This window comes from Harmonia axyridis, chromosome 2, assembly GCF_914767665.1.
Source record: "Harmonia axyridis chromosome 2, icHarAxyr1.1, whole genome shotgun sequence".
Classification (NCBI taxonomy): Eukaryota; Metazoa; Arthropoda; class Insecta; order Coleoptera; family Coccinellidae; genus Harmonia; species Harmonia axyridis.
Window position 1 is genome coordinate 30,604,196 of NC_059502.1, and position 15,231 is coordinate 30,619,426.

A 15,231-nucleotide genomic window follows, 5' to 3' on the forward strand; every position below is an offset into this window, starting at 1 on the left:
CGAAGTTGATTGATCTTTTAATTTTTCATTTTGACATATCTCTATGTAGGTAGAGATAAATTGATTTTCCCACTGAATTTCTTCTAATAAACCATTACATTCAACCAAAAAATTTTTTTTTCAGATATTGTAAATTCTTGAATCGAAACGGAATCCTTCAAAAGTTTCCAAAATTTCTAATTTTTTTTTCATTCAACTCTAATTATATGAAATGAAAGATTTTCTCTTCGATGTATCTAAGTGCTCTACCTTTGTAGCCTAAATATTAAAGTTTTGTTTTCCAAAAATATATTTGATATAATTAAAACTGGATTCTGGGGAGTTTCATCAAAGGAAATATTTGAGTTTTGATCGATGAAGTTTCTATCAATCGAAAAAAATCCATGTGGTATTCTGATTTTTTTGTCCAAAATTCTAAAACCAAGATGTTTGTAATTGGCACCACAAAATTTCAAAATTCAAAATTATGATAATCAGTTTCATCTGAAATTATGGGTTCTTGGAATAAAAAATAATTATTTCATTAATTGATGTTGAAATAAAAAAAACTCGAAAAAAAATCAGCATTTCCAATATTGATAAAAGAAATCTTAAATCTTCTTGGATATTCAAAAAATAGTTTCTAAATAAACTACTTGGTTTTCGGATCGAACAGCACAAAAGCATATTTGAAGTGAATATAAAGCATTTAAAAGGAATTCTAGCTATTTCAAGCTCTCGGAATGTTGTCGAGACAATGGTTGAATTCCAGATTCCAGAACAATTTTAATTATTGTAAGATTCCCTTTGTGATTCGAGAATAGCCTTCACAAAGTGGACACTGAAGTAGGAGCTATCGAATTTTCGAATCAGAAGTAGTTTCAAGATATCTACGGTTACAGATTGAAAAATGGTCATCCGAAAGAGTAATGCGATGTGTAGGATCTTATCTTGTAGTAGTAGTTGTTTAGAAGTGAGGTATCGAATGGCGTTTTACTCGAAAGAATGATCGGACACTTTGGATTTTTTGATAAAGTGGAGGAGATAACATTGAAAAGAATACTTTGTAATCATAAATAATTGGGAATCCTCACGGAATCATTAATTTAGAGATGTGAGAGGAGTGAATCGATTGATTGTTCAACACAAATCTCTTCTTCACGAATCATAAAATATTTGGGATATATCGCAAATATTTACAATTTCTGTTATGAATTGATATCGTTCGAAATAAATGGCTCACTAATGAAACAGTGTAGGTTCTGCTTTGGGAAGAATTTGAAATCTGCAATTTCTAGAGTAAGGATTATTTTGTTCTATCCAACGACCTAATATTCAGCATATTTTTCCTCATAATACAATCAACTATGACTTAGCGCCTAAAATATTTTCTCATTATAATAATCATTATGGTTTTGTTGAATGTAGAGTTCCCAAATTTTCCAATGAACAAAGTTTTGTACTTCTTAAGAAAGTGCTAGCATCAACAATTTTTTCACACAGTAACATTTCTAGAAGTATTTCTTCTCTTCTTTGGGTTCTTGAATATCCCATCAAAAATCTTTCACAATTCATAAAAATATTTCCTTCCGTTTTCAAATTCGTCGGTACCGGCAAAATCTCAATTAGGACCGATCTGTTTTAATGGAATTATTAGTTAATTTTTTTAATATTCTGCTCAATTTTCTATGGTTCTGATAAAGTTATCAACAAGAAATTTTGAATGGAGCTGAAATGATTATTCTGTATACACGCAAAAAATCAACCCGATATCATCAGTAATCATGAAAATATCAGGTATTTCTTCTCCCAATATTCTTTCTGAATATTCTATGGTTCTGATGTATTGATCCGCTTGCGATTGGTTTTGCTCGAGGTTTTCCTCATAAACACGCAAAATTTCGATCGGATCTGTTGACCCTGAAATATTGGTTTTTTGTTTTTTGATATTCTTCTTGAATTTTCTATGGTACTGGTTTTGCTATCCGCACGAAGCTAATCGTGTAGTTATAGTAATTCTTTGTGTAGAAGCAAAATATCAACACACTCGGATCTGTACTCACAGATGTATTGTTGAAATTTTATTATTCTTGAATTTTCTATGATCCATTTTCTATAGTTCTGATGATGTACGAAGCTTGAAAATAATATCTCATATCGTGCGTTCATTTGAATACGTGGTGAAGAGTGCTGTGGCGAAATTACAGTTGATCATCTGTGATTACAAGTAGCGCTTAGCTTGTATCATATAGTTTCCAAATTCGAAGTATATAAACAAATGTTAGTAATTTGGTAAAAGCTGAGCGCTACTTGTAATCACAGAAAATCCACTCTCTGCTACAAATTCAAATGAATGCTCGTTATTAACACTCGAAATTTCAACTCTGTCAGTTTTGTGGTCACAGAAATTTTCGGTAATTTTTTCGATACTCTCCTTGAATTTTCTATGGTTCTGGTTAGGCTGTCTACATAAAATTCTGCACGAAGCTTAATATTTAATATTTTGTATACAGGCAAAATATTCTTTCCAATATACTTCTATATTTTCTATGGTTTCATGATGTAATCATGCTGAAATTTGACACAAAGCTTGGAATAGATATTTCATCTTAACACATAAAATATCAACTCTGTCGATTTTGTGGTCACGAAAATATTGGGTAATATGCTTCCGACGTTCTCTTAAATTTACTTTGGTACTGGTTATGACGGCTTGAGGTGTGTTGATAGCAACTCAAAATATTGCACGTTTGAAATAATTATTCTATTTACACGGGAACATTGCAATCTGAATCTGTATTGAAATAAGTGTTTTTTGTCCAAAAATTTTGGTCCTTCGAGCCGGATCCAAAATGTTTGAGCGAAAAACACTCATTTCAATTATTATCTCTAAAAATCTGACTTGACCTTACAATCATTACACCTTGATCAAAATCATGAAGAAAAAAACAACCATTCAAACAAAAAATGTGACAAAAACTAGTACAAAAGTGTGGACAAAAAGTCCACAACAGGTTTATTTTTGAAAAAGAGGTTTGACACAACTTTACGAAATTTAATTCAACATGACAAAATCGTTGTCGAAACAATTCTTTAAATGATTATAATGTTATAATAAAGATTCTGTGGATTATAGTGTGGGTACTGGTTACTACTGCTTTCAGGTTCAGACAGGTTATGAACGTTTAACATAATATCTGACTCTTGAATTCTCTTCGTCGTTACGTGAACTGTGAAATTTCAAGAGGGCTGTATATTTCCGAACTCGATATCGAATATCCCTAGAAAGCAATAAGAAAAACGTAACTTCATGGAACCATAGTGCATCTATATATCTAATACATCGCACAAATATCCTCGTATTTTAAAGCAACTACAGGAATACCACAAATTCGTTTCTCTCTCTCCTCATTCGAGGTATTGATGGAAGACGGAGTGGAGGAGGCTCAGGAATGAAAAACACAGCCCCAGGCTCCATTAGACCCCCCTTCACGTTTCCGAGTGTGTATCCTCCCAAGGGTCCTTCAGACGACACACGGCAGTTTCCAGTCTGATCTAGTAGATAAATTGATGGTATTTTTCAGTGGAAACACAACCGATATGGTTTTGCCGATTGGCGTAGGAACAAGGACCTCCAAGAAGGATATCCAGCTTCCTCGGCTACCTGTTGGCCCCTTCTGCCGAAGGGAAGCTTTCACAGCTGACAATCTACGCGAGGATTACCCCGCCCTATGTGTAAGGATTGGGGCTTCTGGACATAAATGTATTTCGCTGTGAGATTACTTCTTGACAGGATGCTTAGGAAAGGATGGTTATAGACAGGTCCGTTGATATCAACGACATGGGATTATGGAATATTTTATTGCATGTTGGAACATTTCGGAATCTATGGTATTAACTACAGTTGAATTGGGGAGAATTCGGTGGATATTTTTGAAGGGACATCGGCAGATGTCGCACTGGAACAGTATTTACTTTTGAAATTGAAGCTCAAATCAACAATACATTTCTGTTATACAATTGAATGAAAAATATCTTGGATGACTATACTAATCCTTATCGACTCTTCACAATCTTATTTTTTCACGAAAACTATTGTTTTCAAAATTAATGAAATAACCAAACCGAATTTTTCAAGTTGATGATTTTCAATGATTAACTGTCGAAATCCCATTTAATTCAAATTTTGTTTAAAAAATCTATCCATTTTTGTTTCAAAAACTTTTCATCGTACTATACATATCAAGATGAGATAGATTGGTAAAAAAATGATTGTTTTACTATAATGATCCTTTGGCCCACGAGAATGATAGAATGATCCGAATTGGGGGATGGAAATTAACAAAACTGGTTTTAACTTTTTCTCGAGTCTGGCTTCCGCTTATTATTTCCACAAATATCTTTTGAAAATTTTACCTTTAATTTCATCACTTACTAAAACAACTTTTTCTTCGATATGAGTATCAACTTCAAGGTCCTTACCCCAATAACTATTCTTTAGATTTCGCTCAAATTTTCTTTATTCATATGAGGCTTACATCAGGAGGAGCCCCGAAATTATGGCGCCAAATTGAAACGGAAAATTCGTTTTGAGAAATGAATAAGACTTTCCTAATATTCCTTTTCTCGAATATCGTTCGTTGCAGAGCTGCAGGGTGTTGAATATGAAAAATTAAAAGTAATTTTATTTATAACTTCGACAGTTTCCAAATTTTTCAATTACATTTGAAAACATGTTCGTGTTCAACATTCCTCAAAAAAAAATCACATTTTCAATTGCCACCAGTACAGTACAAGAAGGATGTCGTGGTCTCTTTTCTCCACTATTATGCCTTTTTCGCAGTAATTGATATTGAAAAATTAATTTCTGCCGAACGAATTTCTCATTACTAGTATGTTTTTATAAAAGCGCAATTATCTTGAAAACAGTTAGTTTTTCCGGATTCAAACAGGTATACATTTTTTACTCGAAATTGGATGGGGAATGCAAAAAGTGCATAATTTTTCTGAATTTACCAGTGTCGTAAAAAATGGAAGAAAAGTGACCATGACACCCATCTTGTATGCCACTGGTGCCAACTGAAGATGTTCTTTTTTCGAAATAAAGAACCTAATGGACACAAACATTCTTTCAAATCCAATTGAAAATTTTTTGAAACTGTAGAAGTTATGAATAAAAATTACGTTTGATTTTTTATATTCAACACCCTGTATCTCTGCAACGAACGAGATTTGAGAAAGGAAAGGAAAGTTATATTTATTTTTCAAGGGAAATGTTCTGTTTCAATATGAATTGGGAATGTTCTGTTTCAATTTGGTAGGTACCATAGTTTCGGAACATCCTGTATGTTTCTGATTGGATTTGGTAATATTTGTTGTGAAAATTCTTTTTCTTCAGGTGGCTTGCCTATTCTTCAGCCGTAAGGTCGTATCATTCCTAATATTGCGTATAGCCCGGATAGTTATTTCGCTGGATCCAACCTTTGTTTACCAGTTTTCTCTTTGTTATGATTGATGCCTTGTAGCTCGAATTACTTTTATTGTCCTCTTTTTGAAAGAATCAACTATAGGCGTTCTATAATAAATTCGGAGACTTCAAGTTTTCAGGTTACATTTTAAATATGAAAATGACAATAAAAAGTATACAAAAGCACCGACTTCCCATCAGTGCTTTTTTCTTACTGAAAACGTATATTTATTTATACCTTCTTCGAGAATGAATTTTGAAAATAAATGTTAAGCAAAGACGAAATTCACTCGAACATTTCTGAGAAATTCGTATGATGCAATACGCTCGTTTAGTCAATCCTTAATTGTTCAATAAAAACGATATCATTGTTTAACTTTCATTCTGATTCCTTCAGCTCGATTATGGCGCCCATTTATCAATTGTAGTGTGATAAATAAATATCATAATTATTCGAATCAGTATCAACAATGCGAATTCTTTATTTGATTTAATTTATCACACCCGGGCAGCCCGGCTCCTCATTTGTATGATGTATGGCGTGTCCTGAAAGAGAATATGGTAGTTTTGTTTTCCTAACGAGGTAATACAATTTGCGGTGGACCTGGGCACATTGTCATGGAGACAAGAGACCTCTCCGTAAATTGGCCAGGCTAATCGTGTTATATCCTCTTGGCTCCCAGCCATAATCTGTATATCCCTCGGTTTTTCTATATTTGCGTTTTTATTTTCAGGAAACGTGAATTTATGGGGAAGGCACTCCCTTATGTTGGCATACAAGGAAGTATTAGGTGAGTTTTTCCATTCGAGTTCTTTTCGTTGTTGACATGCAGACTTGCTTTTTTCATGTGTTTTATACGTTTGTTTCAAAGGTCAAAATGTACATGTAAACAGCGGAAAAATGTTGAAATAAATTATGAATGTTTGGATAACGAATATTCCTTTGTTTCAAATAGAGTAAATTCAATATTTTCGAACTAAATTGATCATAAGATATGAAAACTAGCGAATTCTTCATTTCGCTATTGTTGTTTTAAAAAAGATGGTTCAAATGTTTCTAAATTTTGATCTTTGAACCAAACATCATTTCGAATAATTATATTTGGATATTTGATTGTTTCGGTTTTTACTTGACGAAAGTTCATTTTGAAATTATGAATAAAATTAATATTTTACTTTCGTTATTTTTATTTCTACGGAAATTGTTTCGCCATACCATGAATTTTTCCTACAACTGCTATGGAAAGTAGGTAGCGTATTCTTCATAGCTTACTTAATTTCGAAACTCTGTATTGCTTATACTTTGAAAAATATCATTCCACACGGCACTTTATGATACGAATATCACCAATTAATATCATTTGAAGGGTAGTTTGTCACCAAACTAATTTGATTCTTCTTTTTATACTACTTTGGACTAACATAAAAAAATAAGACGTCTCTACCAAGTTAGGATTTATTATTCGAAATGTATACAACATAGAAAAAGGAAAAATATATTCTTTCAAAAAAGAAGTTTGCTTTCATATATCACTTATTCTTCTTCGACTTTGAATAACACGTTTGGATGTCCAGGACTGCCTTTATAAAAACTATGATTCACTAAGTTTGTACGATAACGTTGTTCTATTAATTTTACACTTGCTAGCTATTGTGATAATCTACGGATTCTACTTTAATTATGGCCCTTTGTATGTTTCCTTCACTAAAGTTCCTGTATGTGTGACCCCCAGCTGTTTCAGTAGGTTCTAACTATATTTGCACAATTTTTTTTTCACAAGGCACAATACACAGCGGAATGATAAAACGCGTACAGACAATAATTTTATAAACATAACTCAGAATTATCCTCTGTTTCTGCTTTTACAAGGAAAGTTCACAAGGTAGCTCCAAAATATGTTAAAGTATACCCCAGAGTTGATGTATTTCTAAATAACAAAATGTTTCTTCAAAGCTACCACAGTACCTATTCCTTCTAAGGAAATCTGAAACTATTATATCATGATCTAATTTTGATTGCTGGATTGATTTATTATCAGTATTTTAACGATAAGTTTTTTCATGAAGTTACGTAGAAGTTTCTTGAGGACCATGTAAACAAAAATTATAAAAATTTGTTGTTTCCCGGCCAGGTTTACTTAATATCAAACCTGGCCGAAGAGCTTCATATATAGACATCAATATTCATATAAAACATGGATAATTTATTATTCTTCCTTGAATACATAACAAGTTTTCGAATAATTGAAAGAAAAATAATTTTTTTTTGAAATATAATTTTTTTAATATACCAAAAAATTGTTTTCCAAATAATTCCCGTTCTTCTATCGACAAAACTTCAACACAAAATCTAACAAATTATCCCAAAACTTGTCATTTATTCAATTAAGAATAAGAAGTGATCTATTTTCCATATTTATGTTTTGACGAATATGATTTAGTGAATGAATTCATCACTTAGAATTCGAACATTTTTCAAATAAACGAGATGTTTTTCACGTGTTATGTATTTCATTCAATTCTAATTTAATCGAAGCCAAAGTGTGAAACTATCCAAAGATAAATTACTTTTAGAAATTGATATTTATTGCTCGGTGTCACCAAGGTTGTTAAACTTATTGAGATGAGGATAGCTTCAATTGCCATTAAGATGGAATGTTATCATTAAGCAATTGTGAGACATTGGTATTTCATGAAGGAAGTTGTAAGTGTCCGCGAAATAGCTGTAATTCATTATATTTCCGCTAGTAAATGCGTAGAGCCGATAATTTAGTGTTCTACTTAACAAAGCCTCCCATAGACCTGTCTTTAGAATTAATTTCAATGGCTTCGATAGTGCAATATTAAGTTTTAGTGGAATGTTTGATCGAACAATGGTATGATTGAGATATTTCTTGGAGGAGTCTAGAAAATGAATGCTTACGTAATTACTTGTGATAAAAATATTCATCTCGAAAAATAAAACATCTTGTTCAAACTCCCGTTCAAACCACTTTCAGATTCCTGAGTTCTGTTTGCTCGAATATTCGTTGAATTTTCACCCTATATTTGGGAAGTTTGAGCAGAGAACACTTTTAAACGACTTTGGAAACGAATATATCAAGAACTACTGACTCATCGACAATAGTTATGCTGAAACTTCGATATCATTCACGAACTTTTATTCAACGATGTTCTGGACCTCTATTTTTGTACTGAAGCTTTTTTTGCATTTTCTGCATGTGCTTAAACTCTTTCTCTAGTGTTCTTACATCATTTCATGGTAGTAAAAAACTTTTTCCAACCCGGAATTTTCTAGATTCGAAATGAAATTACTCAGATATATTGATGATTCATGATGAGATTATATGTATGTTCTACATTTTTTAAATTTATCGGTTCATGGACTGATATATTGCATACTTCTAGTTGTTGAATGTTGAACAAAATGAAAATTTTTTATGGCAATATATCTTGATATGTATATTGAATTATTAGGAACAAATCCTAGTTAAATTCTCGAATTAGGGTTCATTAAGTTCTGAAGAAATGGAGATGAATACTAATAAAAACTCAATAACTCAATAACAAACCTTCATTAAATCGGAATTCAAAATTCTGATATCGAAAAATCAATGTTTTATTAGCTATTTTATGATGCCGTTCATGATTCCGTTTTTTCAGACTACATAATCCACCAATTCAAATTAACGGCAAAGATATCTTGGAAATGTGGTGAAATTCGCTTTTCAAAAGTTATTTAATTTACTTTTCGAATGACTGAATCAAATTGATAATTTTTTTATCCAAGAAATTGATCGGGGAGCATTAAAAATGCTGTATATACCTTTTCTTCTTCAAATCGCATTAGTGAAGTTTGTATTTTAAAAGTTGATACACCCTAAATAGAAAAAATTTGAAGTTGGTACATCATAAATAGGTTCACCTAAGAGTGCTCAGTAGGTAGTATTTCACGATATCCCGCATAGGCTTAGTGCCAGTTTTTTCACGTGCCAATATAGGTATGAATTTATTTCTACAGCGCAGGTTTTTTTTTATAACCTGCACTGTAGCGAAAACTGCATGTCAAAAAACCGCCCCTTAAAATAGTTCCCGGATTTTAGTTTTATTTCGAGAATAGAAAATCTGCGAAAACTGCTATATTTTTCATTCGATTTTAAAATTGTAACTCTGCGTTTCATGAAACATTTTATTGTGGTCTTTGTCTTGATTGAATCATTTCTGCATTAAATTTTAGTTAATTTTTCAACTATAGTAGGTACATGTGGTACAATCACGAGTGTATCAGTCGTTCAAAATTTCGTAAAATCCGCATTCAAAAAAGAGGAAAGTAGTGACGTGATGTAAGAAGCCTTTTAAAGCCCGTTAATTATTGCGCCAATTGTATTAGGAGAACAAATAACTGCATATGGATTTGTTTCTGGTCTCCAAGGGCTCAATTCACGCATGAACGAGTGCCCAATCACGTCAGTGCTTTCATCATTTTTGTTCGATGTTCTACCTAAATTATCTAGGTATGGTTATTTTATTGGGTATTTCTTTTCCATTATTTTTTTTAATTTTTCAATTATTCTGATGATGTGATCAATTCGAAACTGATCTTTCATATCAACACCCAAAATCTCAATTCGGTTTTGTGGTCTCAAAATATTGTGCATAATTTTTCGAAATTTTTCTTAAATTATCTTTGGTTCTATGAGAACAACATGAAATTTTGCACGAAAATTGAAATTATCATTTTATATCCAAATACAAATTTTCATCTCAATCGAATCTGCATTAAAATTAACAGAAAAATAAATACGGATGGCAATATTCCGAAACCTCTAGTCGGATTTTATCCATCAACTACCTCATCTCTACCGATCTAACCGAATTTGAGGACATATTCTTCATCAGTGAGTAGAACCTCCTCCTTTGAGACCATTCCCGCCTCAAATTTCAAAAATTACAGACATTGTGGCCAAATGAATTTTATGAATTACTAAACATTTCAGGACATCAATTCATTACTTTATCCTCCAACGGTTTCGAAGGATTATTGTTGGAAATAATAAACCAAAATATTTATACTGGATAAGCCCCATCAGCAGGAGACGGTAACTTTTATAATCTCATAAAGATACGTAGTACAAGGGGATCCACCCTCGGACACGTGTGGGATAGACTGGAAGCGCAAGGATGTTATCGAAACAACGCAATGTTCGATTCACCGATAACGACAGAATTTTTGTCACATAGCGGTGCCGCCTTTTGTTCGGAAGTCTTTGTTTTTCGGTACTCTCAGAAACGACTCAAGTACGTGTCGAACATCAATACAGACTATTGAAATGAGGTAGCTCTTAAGAATACGTAAACGGTCCTGATAATAATCGTGATTCATCAATTAGATTTCATGGATTGTTGAACAATGATTGGCATCTCCATAAATCAGTTGACCGGCATTTTGACTTCAACTGATGAAATGACCCTCGGGAAAAAGCGTTGCAAATATTTCATGCACGATGGTCTCTTAAAAAATTTAAAAAAATTGAAGTCGTGTTAAATCTGATTTTAAGCCTTGTATTTAATTAATTTCAAGGACATGATACTACTTATATTTTTTTAGCTAGGTTAGGTAGGTCATCAAATTAATTGCTGCTGTCAAAATTTCCAGAGAAGATTTAAATATTCTATTTACTCTGTATTTTTTCGTGTCGGATCGTGCCAGATTTTTTCTATTTTCCATTGTTTCAGAGACGCGATAGTTAATTTTTTTTCTTATGAACGCCATACTGGTTCTCCTTATAGGATGATAAAGAAAAAAATTACGAATTCAACAATGTATCACACTCTACAAAAATATCGAATCTAGCTACGCAAATTGGAACTACGTTTTTTTTTTGAGTAGTAGACTGGTGCTAGAATTGTCAAATAAATTGTTACGTTGTTCAGTTGTTATGTAAAATCATCGCTTGAGTTTTGTAAAAACCTGAATTCTGTCCTATCAACTACATAATCATGCTGATTCCAATACTCTACACAGCGTACCACTGGCAATGTCTGTAGAAATTGTTCTACATAATTTGAAAAACTCAAGTGATGGTTTCACCCAATAACTGTCAACAAGGTAATTTGACAATTCTGGCTCCAGTTTACTACTCAAACAAAAAAATAGAAAGGAAATTCAAATTGGCATAGTTAGACTCGATATTTTTGCAGAATACAGAATGTATTAGTGGTGGACTGGAGCCAGAATTGTCAAATAACTTTGTTGACAGTTGTTATGTGAAACGTCACTCGGGTTTTTTTTTTAAATTATGTAGAAAAATTCCAACAGAAATTTCCAGTTGTACGCTATGTAGAGTGTTGGTATCAGCATGATTATGTAATTAATAGGACGTTACTCATCAAACAGGATTCAGGTTTTTACAAAACTTATGTGATGATTTCACATGAACAACTGAACTAAGTAACAAGTTATTTGACAATTTTGGCACCAGCCTACTACGAAGTTCGAATTTGCGTAGCTAGACTCGATATTTTTGTATTTCCATTGTTCAATGGAAAAGGAGTCCTCAATCCCAGTTCTCAAAAAGAATACCATCAAATGGTATACAGATGGTTCCAAAACCACGACGGGGACTGATGGCGCTGGAGTATTCGGGGCTGGTACCAAATGCTCAATATCGCTAGGCCACTGTCTAAGTGTCTTTCAGGTAGAGATACTTGCAATAAAAAGATGTGTAGAAATCAACATAGCAAGAAACTATCGGAAATGTGACAAAGCGATACATTTCGATAGTCAGGCTACAATTAAAGCACTGAGCTCACATACCACTCGGGAATCAGAGGGAATGAGGGGGCCAACACACATGCCAGAAAAGGGGCTCAAACTCCTTTCATCTGCCCGGAACCTTTGGTGTAGACAAATGCACCTACAAGAAAGAGTTTCAGGAAAAAGAGGTAACCGAAAGAGAAAATCTCTGGTGAAATCTTCCTGGTCTGGGTCACTCCAAAAAGTTTCTTCGAAACTTTGACTCTACAAGATACAAAAAGCATCTGGATCTTAGTGAGAATATGCTACACCTCCTCACTGGATTCCTCACAGGGCATTGCCGCCTTAGGAAACACCTCATGATAATGGGTCTAACAGAAAACGACGAGTGCAGATTCTGTGGGGAGGATGAAGACACTCCGGATCACCTGGTGACGGAATGCCTCGCCATCGCTAGCCAACGCAAAACCTGCCTTGGACACGAAACTTATAGAAGTGAGGAATTAGCCTTCTTGAAGTCATACCAGATATTGGAGTTCATCAGAACTCTGGAACTGGAAGGCGAGCTGTAGATCACGTTTTGGAGAGAATAGCTCTGATTGGGGCACAACAGACTATTAGGTCGCAGTGAAACCTAACCTCCCTAATTAAATCTAATCTAATCTACATTGTTAAATTCGTAATTTTTTTCTTTATCACTCCATAAGGAGAACCAATATGGCGCCCATAAGAAAAAAATTATCACGTCTCTGAAACAATGACAAACAGAAAAAAATCTGAAGTCACCATTAGAATTTCTATATTGAATAATGGCCACAAACCAAATTTCGTGAAGTTATCTCCAGAAACCAAAAAAAAATCTCGATTTTTAGTTTTTTCGACATATCTAGGAAACCATTGGAGATATTTTGGATCTGTTAACACCAACACACTCCTCCCTAAATGACGCAACTTTTTTGTGATTTAAGTCACCCTGTATTTCTAACGGTTTTCGTTATCCCTGTAGTACCCCTCTAAATAGTTCTAATTCTGTGTATTTTGGAAATGTGCTTGCTTTTTTCCCCTCGGTGGACCACTGGTAGTTTAAGAAAATGTAAAAAAAAATGTAATTTTATTCAAAACTTTTTGGTTTTTTGTAGTTTTGTCGAATATCTGCTATCGATTTTGAAAAAAAATTCAAAGTGAGAGAGAGCGAGTGTTTATTGGTGTTCTTACAATTTCAAGAATTGCTTACACAGGTCATAACTATAATGATAGATAAAGAGGTACAAAATTTAACAAAATTCAACACTAAAACAGAAACAAACAATCTAAATCCTTTGAAAAATTCAAATTATCAAAAATCCAATCAGTAAGCTGTGATGAATAAATAAATATTTAGTTTTGGTGTTTATTTTCCCGATATGTAGCAATGACTCATGAAGATCCGATAAACTCGTATAATCGTCACAAAAAAGTAGGACTATAAAAACAAAACAAAGAGTCTCATTTTCCTTAGTACCTCCAATTTAGGAACACCCTGTAAAGATTTACCATTAATGTACTCCATTGATTTAATCCATTTATTTACTAATGGAACCTACTATTAGTTTGAAATCACTAGAACCAGATAAGTAAGGAATATTGTCTAAAATTCCAAATTATCGGCGGATATGGTTCTATCTCGGATATCGATAAATCGTAGCCAATTAAGGTGGAAGTCGAGTCGACTATTCATACTAAATGTCTGAAAAACGCGCAGGAATTCCCAAGCATAAAAGGGCAATTCATTCGGCCATATAAAAAATACGGAATAACCTAATTTCGTATGCGTCCTTTCGAGCGTTCTCGAAATGTCGTGTGGCCGGGTCACCGCACCCCCTGACTAGCTATCAGTTGATATCCATCTCACTTGGGAGAGAATGAAATTCAAATATGAAATATTGGAATAATATAATACCCCCGAGGTTTCGGCGATGTTTATAGGCGATAATATTTCACATTTTCCTCACTTTCCTTTCAATTACTGGCATATTTTATGCGGAATTTTCGGCATATCCGGTGGCGAAGTTTTTCGACGAAATTTACGTCGGCATCACGGGGGCGGATGGGAGATGGTTAATTCATGAAAAATGATCGGGTAATGCCTGGAGGATTATATAAAAATGCTGCATATTTCACACATCGGTTTATGATTTGCACTTCACTCGGCTTCGATGTAATAAATTCTCATTGAAAATTTTAAGCTTTACTAGTTCACTCGCCGCGCTTATTCATTTTCAAGAGGAAAATATTTGAAATTGACCACATTCAATATAAAATGATAGGCTTGGCAGAATGGCGAATGCGTTGGTTTTATATTTCAACAATTAAGTTATCGAGATATTTTTATTCTGGTATTGTAATATGTTAGAATACTTTTTGAAGATCTTTTTAACAAATTTTCAAAATTTCATGATGGTCATCCGCGCAAATATATGTTTATCATTTCATTACGACGGCACTTAGTTTTCATAATGCCTTTTCGGCTGTAATCATTATAACTTTCGAACGGAACAACCTAAAAAGTTTCAGTTCTCGAATGCTCAGATTGAGTTCGCCAATGGGATAAATCTGAGTAGGGCTTCTTTAGATATGGCCGTTCAAAATTTTGTTGAATTCAGAAATGCAGATTTGATAGATCTGAAAATGCTCATACGGATGTAGAATGCTGATTTCAAGCTTCTCGCGAAACTTTAATTTTCAAGCTCCGTGCAAAATTTCATACTGATTATTTTCAGAACCACATAAAATTCAAGAAGAATATTGGAAATGAAACCTCCAATTTTTATGTGTTGTTATAAGATAACAACTTTCATGTCAAGGCAAAATTTCATGCCGGCTAGGTTCAAATTTAGTTTGTACATATATGTAAAATAACATGCCGAATTATAGGATGATCGTTTCCAAGGTATCAATTGGCAGATATCGTTTTCCATCGTTTATGGTACCTTTTTTTTTACATTCATTGATTTCTCTTTAAATATACCCGCTTCATTTTAATATCAAA

General features: G+C 33.3%; 1 protein-coding gene across 3 annotated transcripts in view; it reads left to right on the top strand.

Moving 5' to 3' along the window:
- Window positions 1-15,231, top strand: part of LOC123672056 (discoidin domain-containing receptor 2-like) — an 86,312-nt gene that overhangs the window by 19,957 nt on the left and 51,124 nt on the right. For 2 of the 3 annotated variants that reach the window (XM_045606024.1, XM_045606025.1), the window contains exon 2: window positions 6,181-6,237. The gene's annotated coding sequence lies outside the window, so the exon portion shown is untranslated. Of the gene's footprint in view, window positions 1-5,943; window positions 6,030-6,180; window positions 6,238-15,231 lie in introns of those variants that run through there. The other variant, XM_045606023.1, reaches the window with a different exon arrangement.